Consider the following 16,001-nt stretch of genomic DNA (forward strand, 5'->3'; position numbering starts at 1 on the left):
TTTTCCCTGTTATTTGCCAGTTTGTGAGTGCAACATCTAAAAGCTCTTCTCTTCCACGTGCCCCCAACCAAAATTCCAATTTGGGTGATGCAGGTTATCTTACATGATTTCTAGAGAAAATGCAACTAAAGTTAATTACTTCACATTTAACTATGAATGACTAAGAAGACTATTAACTGTCTGGCAAGTTTAGGCAGCTACTCCTGATTTTCAGGTTATTCCCTGCTCTTCTTCTAACCCTCAGGTCTTCTTACCTCTGAATTTTATCACAACAGATATAGTAGACATTGGGTGGTATTTTCAGAGTCTAGAAGAAGGACATAAACAATCTCTGTAAGTATAAATAATAGAAAGTTTGTAAGTTTTGAGAACTGCCAATGATTCTTCACATAATATAATCATGGAAAAGACAGGAATCTTCAATCATCACCACAGAGCAAACAACCAAGGAAGGTTCCTGTGATGATTCAAAACCAGATTTCACAGCTTCTCAAAACTGGCTGCTCATTAGGATTCTTGGTGGATTCTCCGTAGCCAGGTGCCACCCTCCAGTCAAAATAAACGAGAGGCTCTGTAGGAGGGGCCCAGGTATTCATATATTCTTAAAAATTTCCCTATGTAGCTGTAATTCTCAGGATAGAAAACTATTGCCAGAGCATCAGAGTTACTCCAGCCTCCAAATCCAGTCATGCACAAAAGCAAATTCCTCCTTGTAGTTCTTCTGAAGGGCTTGGCAAATATTTCTTTAACTTAGAATACGACACCTTAGATATCCCATGACTTCCCCACCAGGCCAAATCTACTGTCTGCCATTTTGTTCTTGGATTAAAATTCAGTCCCCCTTTAATCTTCAGCAAACTCATACTACGGATTTAATCTGTGTTACTATTTGCTTTGATTCAAAATTTCTATAATTACATTCATGTCAAATTATTACATTTGAAATATATTCAATCCACAAAATAATATGTGGTTTCTTTTACTGTTTTCTATTCATTTGTGATGGTTTGACAAGGGAAAGATAATTCCATAGGACATGTACATGAGGATAATAGACTTTTCTACTTTATATAATACAAATTTGGAATGAATAGCTCCTCTTCAGTACCTCAAACGATGTTACAAGAAGGGACAGTAGGAACAGGACAGTTTGAAGGAGGGGCAGGGTAGATGAGGGCATTTTACATTAAAATATGCTACTCAAGTGGACCAGTTTTCAGTTACTATAGTCACAGGACATAACCCAAAGGTGTTTACAAGTGGTCCTCCCAATCAACTTTATTAGATTAAAATATAGCCATTAAACATTCCACAGAAATGCATGTCCTATACTTGTCTTTGGGTAGTCCTATAGTTGTGGTCATTTGTCATAGTTAAATTATGCCCATTCTCAAAATAGCACATCAGTTCCAAGGGATTATAAAGGTCAGGTTTTACTAGCATGACAGAAATCAAAGGGTGATTTCATGTTCCTTAACTAGGGACAAAAGGTCACAACTATTAAATCTTTAAATCCATGTGCTGTGATGGGCTTTATCTGTTAAAGGAAAAAGAAGAATTCATGATATAAGCTTAATCTAATTTATGACTGTATAATCAGGAACAACTTAGGTGTTTAAGAGGTACTATATTCTTTACTATAACACAAGGCTCAATAGTTAAGAAGCAACAAAGTAAACAAATTTGGATGACTGGCTATACTAACACCATTTCAATTTCCTAAATTATCTTGTCCTTCATAAAAATTCATATAGAGACTGTAAGAACTAAATATTCACAATATCAGCGTCTCTTACAGCTAAGGATGGCCACATAGCATAGCAGTTCTTGCCATGAGACATAGGCAGCAGTCTGCTGAAGGGAGTCTGAAAGAGATACAATTGGTGGTTTCTTCTCCTTTCTTCAGGCCTCAAATAGTAGCTGAACGGTGGCTGTCAGCTTGTAATCAGAAAGAAAAGGCCAAGAGAATCATCAAGACACCAGTCCTGATAGCACTGAAATGTTACACCAATGCCAGAAAAGGCCTACCTCTAGATTTCTTGTTACGTAAAATTTGTTGAGGACATAGTTAGTTGGTTATTCTTTTACTTGTAGTAAAATGCATACCTAACTTAAATCCAGCCTCAACAAAATAGTTTTTATTCCAAATTTATATTTTTCCCATCATTAATAGTTCCAGTATTGGAAATATTTGCCATACTTAACAAATAAATATTTAATAACTATCCCTCGAAAAAGAAAAAAAAACTCCTTATCAGTAATATTGGCCAACTTTTATGTTATAAATAACCCTACTGTATTAGTCCATTCTCACGCTGCTATAAAGAAATACCTGAGACTAGATAATTTATAAGAAAAGAGGTTTAATTGAATCACAGCTCCACATGGTTGGGGAGGCCTCAGGAAACTCACTATCATGGCAGAAGGCACCTCTTCACAGGGAGGCATGAGAGAGAATGAGTGCTGAGCAAAGGGGGAAGCCCCTTATGAAACCATCAGATCTTGTGAGAACTCACTTAGTATCAGGAGAACAGCATGGGGGAAACCACCCCCATGATTCAATTATCTCAACCTGTTCCCACCCTTGACATGTGGGGTTTATTACAATTCAAGGTGAGATTTGGCTGGGGACACAGAGCCAAACCATGTCACCCACCATGATAATTTTAAAATACCAATATGATGTCACTGAATGCAGAGTTAGGAAAAGATTCACACCATTGAATCTCATGAGGCAATTCCAAACAGCCCCAGCACACCACTAGATAGTCCCCTAATTACTAACTACAGTTTCACGAAACTATTAGAGTTCATTGTTTTTACTTTCAATTTCATTGTAACAGAGAACAGAGTTTATATAGACAGGAACTTAGAGCTCAGAATTATTGATTGTCAAGATAAATTGGCTACATTTATTAAATTGAAAGTAGCTATCATAATTTATGTAAAACTTTCAGTAGGAACTTAGAAGTTGTCCTGTCTCAAGCCAAATGCACTCATTAACTTAATACGCATAATTTCCAAATGTCTCCTCGTAGGAAAGAATATAATCTAATTCACTCTCATATCAGATAAAATTTAATACATAGATTTGAAAACAATGTGGGTATAACGTTAAATAACTTGCATGGAAAAATGTTTTAGCTCTCATAAATATCTGTAACTCTATCTGTAATCGGGAATGAGAATGGACGATTCTCTAGTCTTCTAACTAATCTTGCAATAGGACTGCTCTCATACCCAATTACCTAATGAGAGTAAAACTTACAATATAGTACAAAATACTTTAGTAGTTATTATCTATGAAAAGTATTACCTACAACTTCCCTAGCAAAGTCTCTGTGCAGAAGAATTCTCACATATTCACGCAAAGCGAAATCTTAACACTAAAGATTTCTGTTTGTTTTTGTTTTTACTCACCAAAGCAGGTCTTCTACAAACATAAACAATGAATTACCTGCTTTTTGGGGATGATACGAGAATATAATTTTCCTAGGATGGATAAGTACAGGCTTCATTACCAAAGTGACTACAGATATTGAATGGCCTAGTAAGAAAATATTTTCAAATGTAATAGTGTGCGGTTCTGAAAAGAACATGCCTTTCAAAATGTCTCTGATTTCTCGCTCACATTTTGCCTTGTAAAATCCCAAGTAGCTTTGTCTAATTTGACGTTTGTATTATTCTGAGAGTATCTAATTGTTAGTGGTATAGTACTATAAGGTTACAATTTAAGAGCATTAGCTCAAACTGAAAAAATAAGTTCAATTACATTATATTCTTAAGTAAGGATAGGTAAAATACTAAAGGTATAAATCTAATGTGTTTCAAAATAGTTATTTTGTCTACCATTTATATATTACTCTTTGTAATGAGCTCTTTATAATCATGATGTATGGATAAAATAAAATCTATCTACCTACCTTTGGATATAGCAATCTTTTATAGTTGGGATTTGTAATAAAATATGAATTATATCAATGTGAAATTGGCCACCAGAAAGATCTTTTTATAGTAGACCTCAAGATCAGATCAAAGATAATCTTTATTCCTTTTTTTTAAAGATAAAAACTACTTAGCTGATTTTCTTCTGAAAAAAAAATCTGAGATTATTTCAAAAAACCTTTCATGACACAAACCCATAGGTAAATTTTATTCAATTATTCATGTATTATCCTATGCCAGTAAAAGATCTAAAGATGTAGCAAGATGCTAAATGATTACAAACCACAAAAATGTCATAAGAGAAATCAGGGCTAATTAAATTTACAACTGATTTTAAAAGATTAACAGCATGGAGCTGTATATGTTAAACTGGGATATTTCTAATTACAGGAAAGCATCCAAATCAATAGATCAAATACCCATATTTGCTGTTTCCAAGCAAGAAAAGACAGTTGCAAATTCATTGTCTTGAAATGCTTTTAAACACTGAGATTTTACCTTTAGGTTATCTGTAGTTTATGTCTGAAAGTGTAAAAGTTCTGTTTCTGTTTCAGGTTATTCATTTTGTAATAAACAATTTTCTCTCGAAGCACAGGGCTTCCCATGGGTAGTACTCACATTATGATTGTTGAAGTCACGTACATCAACCATAATCAGTCAAAAGTATTGTTCCTTGAGGAAATGAATTAAGAGTATGCAGTTGTGACGGGAGAAAAAATAATTGTCAAAGTTTCACATTGCTATGACTCCTCATCGAATGATGAGCTGAGACTAATGTATAAAATCAATCTAATGAAGCACAAACTTGTATTATCAATGTACATTATAATCATCTCTGTCTTCAATTTTTAAAAATTCTGATTACAATGTAAAAAAATCTTCAATAGCGCTACAAAAATATGTTTAAACACCTTACATAAAATTTATTTTTATATCCCTCGAGGCATTGTTACAACACGCTCATGTTGTCTAAATTTCCCTTGACATTTAACTAGGTCTAGACACAATCTAAACAAATTTTTAAGTGTGCTTTTTCTGGTATTACTATTTGCCCCACCACATTATATTTTTGCTGTGCACAACAAGTGGCTACAAAAGAAAAAAAATCTTTAGTAATAGTAGCCACCTTTTAACTTTAGAATTAACAAAACAAAATCAAAACTGTAACATATTTATATATATACACATATGTGCGTGTGTGTATATATATATACATATATAACAAAAATGCTGGTTTTATAAATGTACAGAAACTAAAATATTCAAAGCAAATATTAGTTTATCTTTTACTTGAGGGCCTCTAAACCCTTAAAGGAAATGACCTATCAAAAATACGAAGATATATATTGAAAATTAGATAGCCTGTTGGACCATCTATATATTACTCTTTGTAATGAGTGACAACTCACCCCACCTGATTTAGATTCCTAACAAAAGCTGAATTTCACAGATAAAAATATAACAATTCAATTATTGCATTTTTAAAGTGACTCTCAATAGTAGAATCGAGTATGGAATGTTACACATAAGTAGATTAATTTTTCTTTAGATATGAATTTAAACTACCCATTTCCAAGACACACAAATTTGCATGAATGTCGTTTTCAGAATATCTTTGTGGATCCTTTTCTTATTTCCCCCATGTTCTGGCAAGTTTAGATGTAGCATAATGATAAATAGAATTAATTTGTAGAATTAATTCCTAAATTAACACATTTTTTCCAAAACAATGATCTGCAACAGATTTATAGTAGATATCCCTCTGCATTTTTCAGATAATTATAGCTGCAAGGTTATTGTCCAATAACATGTATAAACAATAGCAATTTTAAAGCAATGTATGAAACTACCCAACATATTTTTTCACGTTATTATTTTAGGGTATCTACTTAAAGCCAGTTCTGTTAACCTTGGCGCTGAATGCTAAGGGCATTCTATTTAAGAAAGTTTTCCATTCTTCACTTTAAAATCTAAGAAGCTTGTTAGATAACCTAAATAATGGAGTGAAAAAAGAAGGAAACTGTGGTTTTAAATTCGAAATAACTGATTTCTCCCCAAAACTGTCCGAAGCACCATTGTTTTGTGACTTATAGCTATCATTATCAACTCGTACTACTTGTAAAAAGACCTTACTAAAGTTCTGAAGAAATTCTGCTCTGCTAGCTTCTGAACACTTTGCTGGTGTGCAATTTACACAACTCCTGTGTTTCTTACTAACTTTCGTTTTCTTTTGTGATCTTTCCTTTAACCTCACTTCAGAAATATACTTGGACAGTGACTTCATACCTCTGTCCTCTTCAGCATCCAGCAATGTACATAAAGAAATCTTGAATGGTCCTGTGATTTTAACGTCCACAATTTGCTGCGTCTCCAAAGGCGAAAGGAGCGGGCTCAGGCAGCTGAAAAACTTCATCCTTAGAGAGAGCTTAACAGCTGCTTCCATTTACAGCTTTAAAAACGTATCCTGGTTTACAAGAGTTTGCATATGTAGGCCAGACTACCAAACACCAGAAGATTTATTACAAATGAAATTTACACGTGCATGGGGGTGGGAAGCGCTGCAAAAACCTTAGACTCCTCACTTCTGCTGCTTTACTGATTTTCAACTCGTATAGTTGTACCTCGGGCATGCAAGTCTTCCTGTCTAGCGCTCTGACGTTTTCCTTCAGCACAGCTGAGGTGAAACTTCTCAGATTTCTTAACTCTGCACTTGGCCACGCCCTGACAAGGCAAGCTGTCCTTCGCCGGCCCTCCCTCCCTTCCTCAAGCTACCACAATATTTATTTGAACTCAATCTGACCAATCCTTTGTGTTTAATTTTTAAAACAACCTACCATCCTATAACAAAATTCAATATCCAGTGGGCTTTCTTTAAAAAATAATAAATAAACCCCCCACTGATATCCACTTGGCCTAAAAGGAAAACTTGGGTTTCTGCTTTCCCTGAGAGCAGCACTCCCTTATCCCTGGAACGCCGCGCCCTGCGTGGTTCCCCGCCCTCCCCACGCGCGGGGGCGCCCTGACAGTCCCCTGCTGCTCCTCTGCTGGGCGCCACAACTTTCCCCAACCCGTGCCAACTTCCAGGGCACAGCCTCTGCGGAGAGTAGCAGGGTACAGTGAATAACCCAGACACTAAAAAGCAAGGCAGCGGGGGTCCTACCAGCGCGGCTTTTGATGACGTCGGTGAATCCGTCCTCAGCGGCATTTTCTGGGGTCTCCTGCAGACCCCTCAGCTGTGCCATAACCAAACGCCACGCGCCTCAGCTTCCTCACGCCCCAAACTTTGGAAGGCAGGTGGGTCCGCGTGCGGTCCGTTTGATGCTCTCCACAGCAGGTCTCGCTGAGGATCTAGTGTGTCTGAGGATGGATTTTCCCTCCTCCCTAGGCCCTCAGCCACGGAGATGGGGATGCGGGGGGCGCGGGGCGGCTGGGGGGAGCTTGAAAACGCAGAAACACAGACACCTTAGCGTGGGTTGGTTGAAAGAGGGCGCCGTCAAAATGCCCACCCCATCCTTAGAGACGAAAAACAGGTGCTGTTCCCAGCTCCTGGCTCTAAAATAGAGTGGGCGAGGCCTGGAAGGTGAAAGCTGAGGAGGGACCTGGTGGTCAATACACCCACAAGCAAGTTGACGACTCGCTTTTCCACGCTGCGCAGAATCGATGCAAAAACAGGAGCAATTAGGGAGCCGCTTGCCAAAAGCAGCACATGAGGTCATGAATGATTTAGCATTGCCACTTAGAAGATGACTACACTGACAAGAAGGGTCACTGGTTTTAGCTATCTGGGTCACTTACACGTGTGTACCCCACTTTTGTATCCTGACTTGAGTGCACTGACCAGACATGGGTAATATATGCCAAGGACTATCCATTTTCTTAGGAGATTTCACCAAAGCTACCCACTCTTCTCTCAGTGCATATGTTCACTCTGACTGCCTCCTCCATTCCTTCCTCCCACCACTGAGGCTAGAATTAGATTGGACTATAAACAGCTCGTATGACTTTATTTTCTAAAAATTTCAGAAGTGACTTTCATTTGGTTAGTATCCTTACTCCCTCCCCCACCTCCCCACACACATAACTCATCCTGCCTTTCTTCCTGCAGTAGCCCAATAACTTTAAATCCTATCCATCATCTACTGAAGAAAAATTAACTTTGCAAGAGGAACTTGGCAAGGGACCTAGCAATAGCTAAGGATTTTCTTTTCTTGTTTTCGTCTGCATTTTCATTCAAAGTAGATGCTTATCCTTTTCTAAAACACTGGCTCTCGACTATGACTAGACATTGGAATCATCTGTGGAGTTTTACCAAAAAACTGTTTCCTGGTTTCCACACCCAGAGATGCCGATTAATTGTTCTGGTGATTCCAATGTGCAACCAAGTTTTTAAAACATTGATAAAATGGCCTGTACACAGTCAATTTGGCGCCTTCTTTAAGACAATTTTGCCAGCGACTCTGTTCCATTCCTATTATAATACCTTTGATAAAAACCTAATATGTTTGCCGTCCTGTTTTTCATTGCCAAGTTGACCCTTTTCATGGCAGTGGATACTTTATTTTGACAAAAACTTAGTGGTTAGTCTTGACTACAGAATTTTCTTAGATTAAACCTGCGCTGACTCTCAGGATGGATTGTTAACTGGGTACCTTTCAATTAGATCTTGATCTTGAGAATTTCTGCCTATTGGAAATCTTTGTTGACAGCAGACCTCTTAGGTTTCCCAAGTGCCCATTTTTTTTAGACTCATCAGTTCTATTTTTAGCAATTTCAAGTGGGAAATATTTAGAATTATAGCACAGCTCCTATTAAAGAGAGGTATAAAAGTATGAAAATTATCCAGAATTTAAAAAAAAAAGGGTTGTGACATAGTACATTTTATATCATCAAGCCACTACTATTAGAAGAATATGGTATTGGAACAGGAAGAGACAAAATGGAAAAACAAAGTAGTACTCAGAAATAGATCCAGCCAAAGGGAATGTACTAAATATGACATTTTAATTCATTCATTAAAAAACTGAATATATAATGATTATCTTTTCATAAAGTTAGACTTTCCTAACTTAAACTAAAAAAATTCTAGATAGATTACAGATTCAAATATACAAAAATGAAACCAAATAAGTGATGAATCTATAGCAGTTTGAGTTATGGGGCATTCTTAACCCAAACACTAATTCCAGATGACTTTAAGGAGAAAAATGGGCCTGGGGCAGTTGCTCACACCTGTAATGCCAGCACTTTGGGAGGTCAAGGCTGGCAGATCACTTGAGGCCAGGAGTTCAAGACCAGCCTGGCCAATGTGGCAAAACCACATCTCTACTAAAAATACAAAAATTAGCCAGGCGTGTTGGCGCCAGCCTGTAATCCCAACTACTCGGGAGGCTGAGGCAGGAGAATCACTTGAACCCAGGAGGCAGAGGTTGCAGTGAGCTGAGATTGGGCCATCGCGCTTCAGCCTGGGCCACTCCATCTCAAAAAAAGAAAGAAAGAATAATGACACTTGCTACTACATAAAAAATAAATATTTCTATAAAGCCAAAGATGTTATAATAGAGCAAAAAGACAATAAACTGAGAAAATACACTTAGAATATCTATCACAAAGACTTAATATCTCTATTTTAATACAAGTCTACAAATTGATTTGAAGACAAAAATACAATTTAAAAAATATATAATCTGAACAGAAAAACCACAAAAGAGGACAGGCAAATAACCAATACAATTATGAGGAAGTAGTCAATATTCTCATAGTCAAAAAGGCAAAATGAAATAACATTTCCTGCCCATGAGCTGGACGAGAAAACAAACAGATGGAATAACATTCAGTGCTGGAATGGGTGTGAGAAAAGAAGCTCTTAATAATCTCTACTGGTGAAGTATTGATACAATATTTTAAGAAAGTAACCTGAGAACAGCTATGGAAAAGTCCACAATCTTTTGCCCATCAATCCCTCCTTAAGAATCTATCAAAAATAAAATCACTAGTATGTAAGGATATATGTAAGATTGTTTACTGAAGCCGTGTCTAAAAGAATACATTCACTGAAATCACTCTAAATGTCTTTCAACTCAGAACTCACTGAAGCAATCTGATTATACCAAATAATGGGGTATTTAGTACCTGCTAAAAGTATGTTATGTACCTTATACAAATTATTATCAGACTAAATACAGTGCTATATTCGAAGAACAATATATCACAACAAAACTGGGTGTATTTGGGCAAGGAAACGTCATTTTTTTTCTTTTTCATTTCAGAATTTTGTTTTAATTTTTAATTTTTGTGGGTACAGAGTAGGTATATCTATTTATAGGGTATATGAGATATTTCAATACAGGCACGCAATACATAATAATCACATCAGGGTAAATGTTGGATCTATCACCTCAAGCATTTATCCTTTCTTTGTGTTACAGACAATCCAATTATACTCTTTACGTTATTTTAAAGTGTACAACAAATTATTGTTTACTGTAGTCACCCTGTTTTGCAAACAAATACATATCTTATTCATTCTATCTAACTATACTTTTGTACCTATTAACCATCCCCACTCTCCATCCCATTGCCCTTCACATCCTCTGGTAACCATCATTCTACTTTCTATCTTGATGAGTTTAATTGTTTTAATTTTTAGCTCCCACAAATAAGCAAGAACATGCAAAGTTTGTCTTTCTGTGCCTGGCTTATTTCACTTAACATAATGACCTCCGGTTCGATCCATGTTGTTGCAAATGACAGGGTATCATTCTTTTTATGGCTGGATAGTTCTCCATTTTGTATAAGCACCACATTTTCTTTATCCATTCATCTGTTGATGGACACTTACGTTGCTTCCAAATCTTGGCTATTGTGACTAGTGCTGCAATAAACAAGAGAGTGCAGTTATCTCTTTTATATACTGATTTCCTTTCTTTTGGATGTATACCTAGCAATGAGATTGCTGAATTATATAGCAGGTCTATTTTCAGTTTTCTGAGGAACTTCCAAAGTGTTCTACATAGTGTGGTTCTAATTTACATTTCCATCAACAGTATAAGAGGGTTCCCTTTTCTCCACATTCTCACCAGCATTTGTTATCACCTGTCTTTTGGATAAAAGCCATTTTAACTGGGATGAGATGTTATCTCATTGTAACACTTGAAAACCAATCGATGTGACCCATCACATTAAAAATATGAAGGATGAAAACAAATATAAAAAAAGTATTGGAAAAAATTAATTCCCTCACATGAGCACGTGCACTCTCGCGTGCACACACACACAAACACACACACACCCTTCCTGGGAAACTGGGAGTAGAAGAGATGTAACTTGATCTGATAAAAAGTATCTATAAGTAATCAACAACAATGTATTTAATTAATATACTACTTAATATAATAAGTCAGGAAAATGAAATTAAAGGTATACAGTTAGAGCGAAAAAAGCTTTTATTATTTACAGACTAAACATGCATAGAAAATTCGAAGAACCATCAGATAAAATATTAGAATTAATAAGTGGATTTAATGAGGTTTCTGGATACCATGTGAATATCCAAAAGTTAATTGTAATTTTCAAGAGTAAACAGTTAGAAAGTGGTATTATTTTAAAATAATGCCATCAATAAAGCAAAAATAATAAATGTATAAAATATGTTTGAGATACCTAAGCAGAAACATATATTATGAATGAGAGGATTTAAAGAAAACGTATCTAAATGGAGAACTATGTCATGCTCATGGGTTGGCAGAATCAACGTTATAAAGATGTAAACTCTCAAAAATTGATCTGTAGAGTCAGTGAAATCCTAATCAACCCCATCAGGAGTGTGCGTGTGTGTGTGTGCGCACGTTATAAAAATTTATGTGGACATGCAAAGGTCCAACATAGCCACGACAATCTTAAAAAGAACAAAGTGGGAAATTTTATACTAACAGATATTACCAATTATTATGAAACAATTGAAATTCAAACAGTGTGTTTTTGGTGTGAATACAGATAATTAGAACAATGGAACATAAGAGAGAGTCTAAAAACAGGCTCACACATATATAGTTACCTGATTTACAGCAAAGGTGACACTGAAGTTCAGTAGGGAATGAATCGTCTTTTCTATAAATTATGTGGGATCAACTGGAGATTAGATTTTAGACTTAAATGTGAAAGCTGTGAAAGAAATAATTCTAGAAGATAGCATAAGAGAATAGTTTCATGACCTTGGTGGGGACATTTTTTAAACAAGATATAAAATCACCAGCTTAAAAACATTGGCATATTGGCTTCATTAAAGCAAGAAATTTTACTCATCAGAAGGCTTCACTAGGAGATCACAGAGTGGGAAATGATATGTTAATGAAATGTTATATTAAGCAAGCAAATTATACTTTAATATTTATAGTATCTCATTGAAAAAATAAAACTCTATATGAGTGTGTGTTTTGTTTAAATAAGCAACTACAGAAAACATACATATGAACACACAAAAGAGACACTATGAGATTATAAAAGTGAAGGAATATTTTATGAGCCTCTGAGCTGCTTAAGCTTCTAAAGGCTGATAGAGTAGGTAACTAGAAATGTTGCTTATTATTTCATTCTTTAAAAACATTTTCAAAAGTTAGTTTGAAGTCTGCCTGGAAACTGTCTGGTGAAGATGATGAAGGCAATGAAAAGGAAACTATTAAAATCTTTAAAATCTTCCTTATTCCAAATCCACACTGTTGTATTGTCATATTGGCTTCATTAAAACAAGAAATTTTATTCATCAGAAGACCTCAGTAAGAGACAGAGAGACTGAAAAAGGAGATCAGAGAATGGGAAATGATATTTGTGTATACGTTTAAAAAAAAAAGCTAGTATCCAGAATATATTTTAAAAACTCATAACAATCAATAAAAATCTATTTTTAACAAAATAAGTGAAAGATTTTAAAATATGTTGCACCAAAAAGATATCAGAATGACCAATAAAAATATGAAAGAGCCAGATACAGAGCACTTGCCTGTAGTCCCATCTACTCAGGAGGCTGACACAAGAGAGTCACTTGAGCCCAGGAGTTTGTGTCCAGCCAGGATAACCTAGGGGAGACTTTGTCTCTTAAAAAAAAAAAAAATGAAAGGATGTTTAACATTGTAAAAGCATCAAGTAATTAATATTAAAACCACAAAGCAAAACAACTACATACCCATTGTAATGGCCATAATCAAAATTAAAAAATAAACAGAACTGAAAATACTAAGTATTGTTGTAAGTGTGATGTGATTGGAAAACCCTTCCACACTGTTTATGGAAGTGAAAATTGACCCTCCTGCTTTGACAAACTATTGGTAGAATATACTAAAACAAAAATGTTGCATTCTGCATGACATATAAATTCCACCTTTAAGTAAATAATCAAAAACAACAAAGATAGATTAATCAAAAGATAGGAACAGTAAGGTTCAGTGCAGCGTTTGTCATAATAGCCACAATTAGAAACAACCCTTATATGCCTCAACATTAAAATTAATAAAGATACATGGCTCTATTCAAATAAATGAATGCTATACAGAAATAGAAATGAATGGACTACTGATACATGCAATACCATGCATGGACTTCACAGACATAATTTGAGTGAAAGAAACCAAACATAGAAGGTGTGCATTATGTAATTATATTTATGCAAGGGTTAAAAGTAGAGAAAACCCAACCTATGCTAATAGAAAACCAGGTAGAACCAATTTATGATGTTACACGATAAAAGTGGTTACCTTTAGAAGGAAGCAATGTTCGGGACCAGGTAACAAAAATGCTTGTGAGATTATTAAAATGCCTATATCTTGATCTGGGTGATCGATATACTCAATGTTAATTGTGTAAAAAGTAATGAAGCTCTGCATTTATGATTCATGTATTTTTATGTATGTATCTTTCTGTGTCATATTCCGTTTTTTAAAATAAGCATAGATTAAAGTTACATGTAAATATTTTTAGATATATTTGTGGAATGCTGTATGAAACAAGCAAATTATAGTTTGATATTTATAGTATTTCAGGGAAAAAATAAAACCCTATATTATGTGAGTGTATATATTGTTTAAGCAACTGTATAAAAATGTGTATGAACACACAAAGGGGAAACTATGACATTAAAAAAGTGAAGGAAGATTTTGTGAGCTTCTGAGCTTCTTAAGCTTCTAAAGGCTTATAGAGTAGGTAGCTAGAAAGTTTGCTCATTATTTTATTCTATTGAAAACATTTTCAAAAGTTAGTTTGAAGTCTGCCTGGAAACTGTCTGTGAAGATGATCAAGCAATAATCATCTTATAGTCTTCCATATTCCAATTCTAAACTGTTGTATTTATTTCAACAAATATAAAAATAGATTTCCTAACATTTTCTTATTCAAAAATGTTGGGGTTAGAGAGGTTAGAATACCTCTCTTTAGATGAGCCATTTACATCTAGATGACTGCTTAACTGGCTCATACAAATTTCAGATATTGTTCCCTTAGGATATTGTCCAGAGTAAAAGAATTCCATGGACTCCTGCAGAACGTTCAGTTACTCTACACCACAGAATGCATTTGCACCTAAGGAGATATGAGACATTCAAATAATATCATGTCAAAGAGTTTTTTTCAGATTACCTGCTAAAGCCATTTATTATTATTTTTTAAATTATACTTTAAGTTCTGGGATACATGTGCAGAACGTGTAGGTTTGTTACATAGGTATACATGTGCCATAGTGGTTTGCTGCACCCATCAACCTGTCGTCTACATTAGGTATTTCTCCTAATGCTATCCCTCCCCTAGCTCCCCCACCCTCTGACAGGCCCTGGTGTCTGATGTTCCCCTCCCTGTGTCCATGTGTTCTCATTGTTCAACTCCCACTTATGAGTGAGAACATGCAATGTTTGGTTTTCTCTTCCTGTGTTAGTTTGCTAAGAATAATGGTTTCCAGCTTCATCCATGTCCCTGCAAAGGACATGAATTCATCCTTTTTTATGGCTGCATAGTATTCCATGGTTTATATGTGAAGCCATTTATTTTTTGAACTGTCCAACTAGAATATGAACAATATAGTATAATTAACCAAAACTCCGCCAATTTAATTGTGAATGGATTATTATATCTTAGAAATTCTCAAATATGGCACATATGTATTACACTAAAAATAAGCCTTCCACGAAGTTTCATGTAGTTTCCTTTAGCAGAGAATGCTGAACTCTATTTTAGATGTATGTTTTATGTACTGTCATCACTTTATATAGAAATATCCATCGATTGCATGAGAGAACTTTCATGAATCAACATGGCTATTAGTTTTCTCTTAACAGAGATATTTTAGAAAACACAGTTAGAAATATGTGTATTTTAGGGATGCAGAGAAAGCATTTTTCCCTAGGAGACTGGAAATTTAGTTTATATTTTTAGATTCCTGTCATGGGTTCTGCAAATGTTTCTAAGAAACATTTTCTACACAATCAAGGATAATTTGAATCACAACATTTTCTTATTCTTCCAAATGTATATTTTTTAGGGATCTCTTTGAAATTTTTGACTACTAGAATGATCTAAATTTAAGCATGCACTTGCCTTCTGGTGTGTCCTCAGACTGGGTGAGTTCTGGGAGAAGAGGGAATGTTGCCTCAGTAATGATGATCTACTAATGCTAGAGCTAAAACCTATGTGTTAGACTTTTCTGTTAACTATCTAAAATGATCAATATCCCTTGCTTCTCAAGATCAGTTTCGTAGATTGAATCTTGTAAAGAGGTTAATTTTTCTCATCCTCACTGATCATCATGCTAAGTCCCAGAGGTAAGGAATGGTAAAGAAATTATACCTCTTGATCGGGTAGTACCGAAGTTCTGGAAGAATGTGTAGAATTGAAGATGTTCCTGTCATAAATTTTAGAAATGCAATTTGTCATATGGTAAAGAAAAAAATGATGCTCTGTATGGTTAAGAGAAGATTTGGGCAACAACCCAGTTGTATTTGGCGAAATGAATCTGTGTGTAGAAGTTGTTTATTTTTACTTTTGGCTTCTGTCTGCGATAAAAATGAATGATCAGCATT

The 16,001-nt window shown here is 35.3% G+C and overlaps 1 long non-coding RNA gene across 2 annotated transcripts in view; it reads left to right on the forward strand.

Moving 5' to 3' along the window:
- Window positions 1-6,751: 6,751 nt before the first annotated feature.
- Window positions 6,752-16,001, forward strand: part of LOC134729832 (uncharacterized) — a 577,505-nt gene continuing 568,255 nt past the window's right edge. For both annotated transcript variants that reach the window (XR_010111316.1, XR_010111317.1), the window contains exon 1: window positions 6,752-7,239. This is a non-coding gene — a long non-coding RNA (uncharacterized LOC134729832). The remainder of the gene's footprint in view (window positions 7,240-16,001) is intronic.

The sequence above is a fragment of the Pan paniscus genome, chromosome X, assembly GCF_029289425.2.
Source record: "Pan paniscus chromosome X, NHGRI_mPanPan1-v2.0_pri, whole genome shotgun sequence".
NCBI classification, from domain to species: domain Eukaryota; kingdom Metazoa; phylum Chordata; class Mammalia; order Primates; family Hominidae; genus Pan; species Pan paniscus.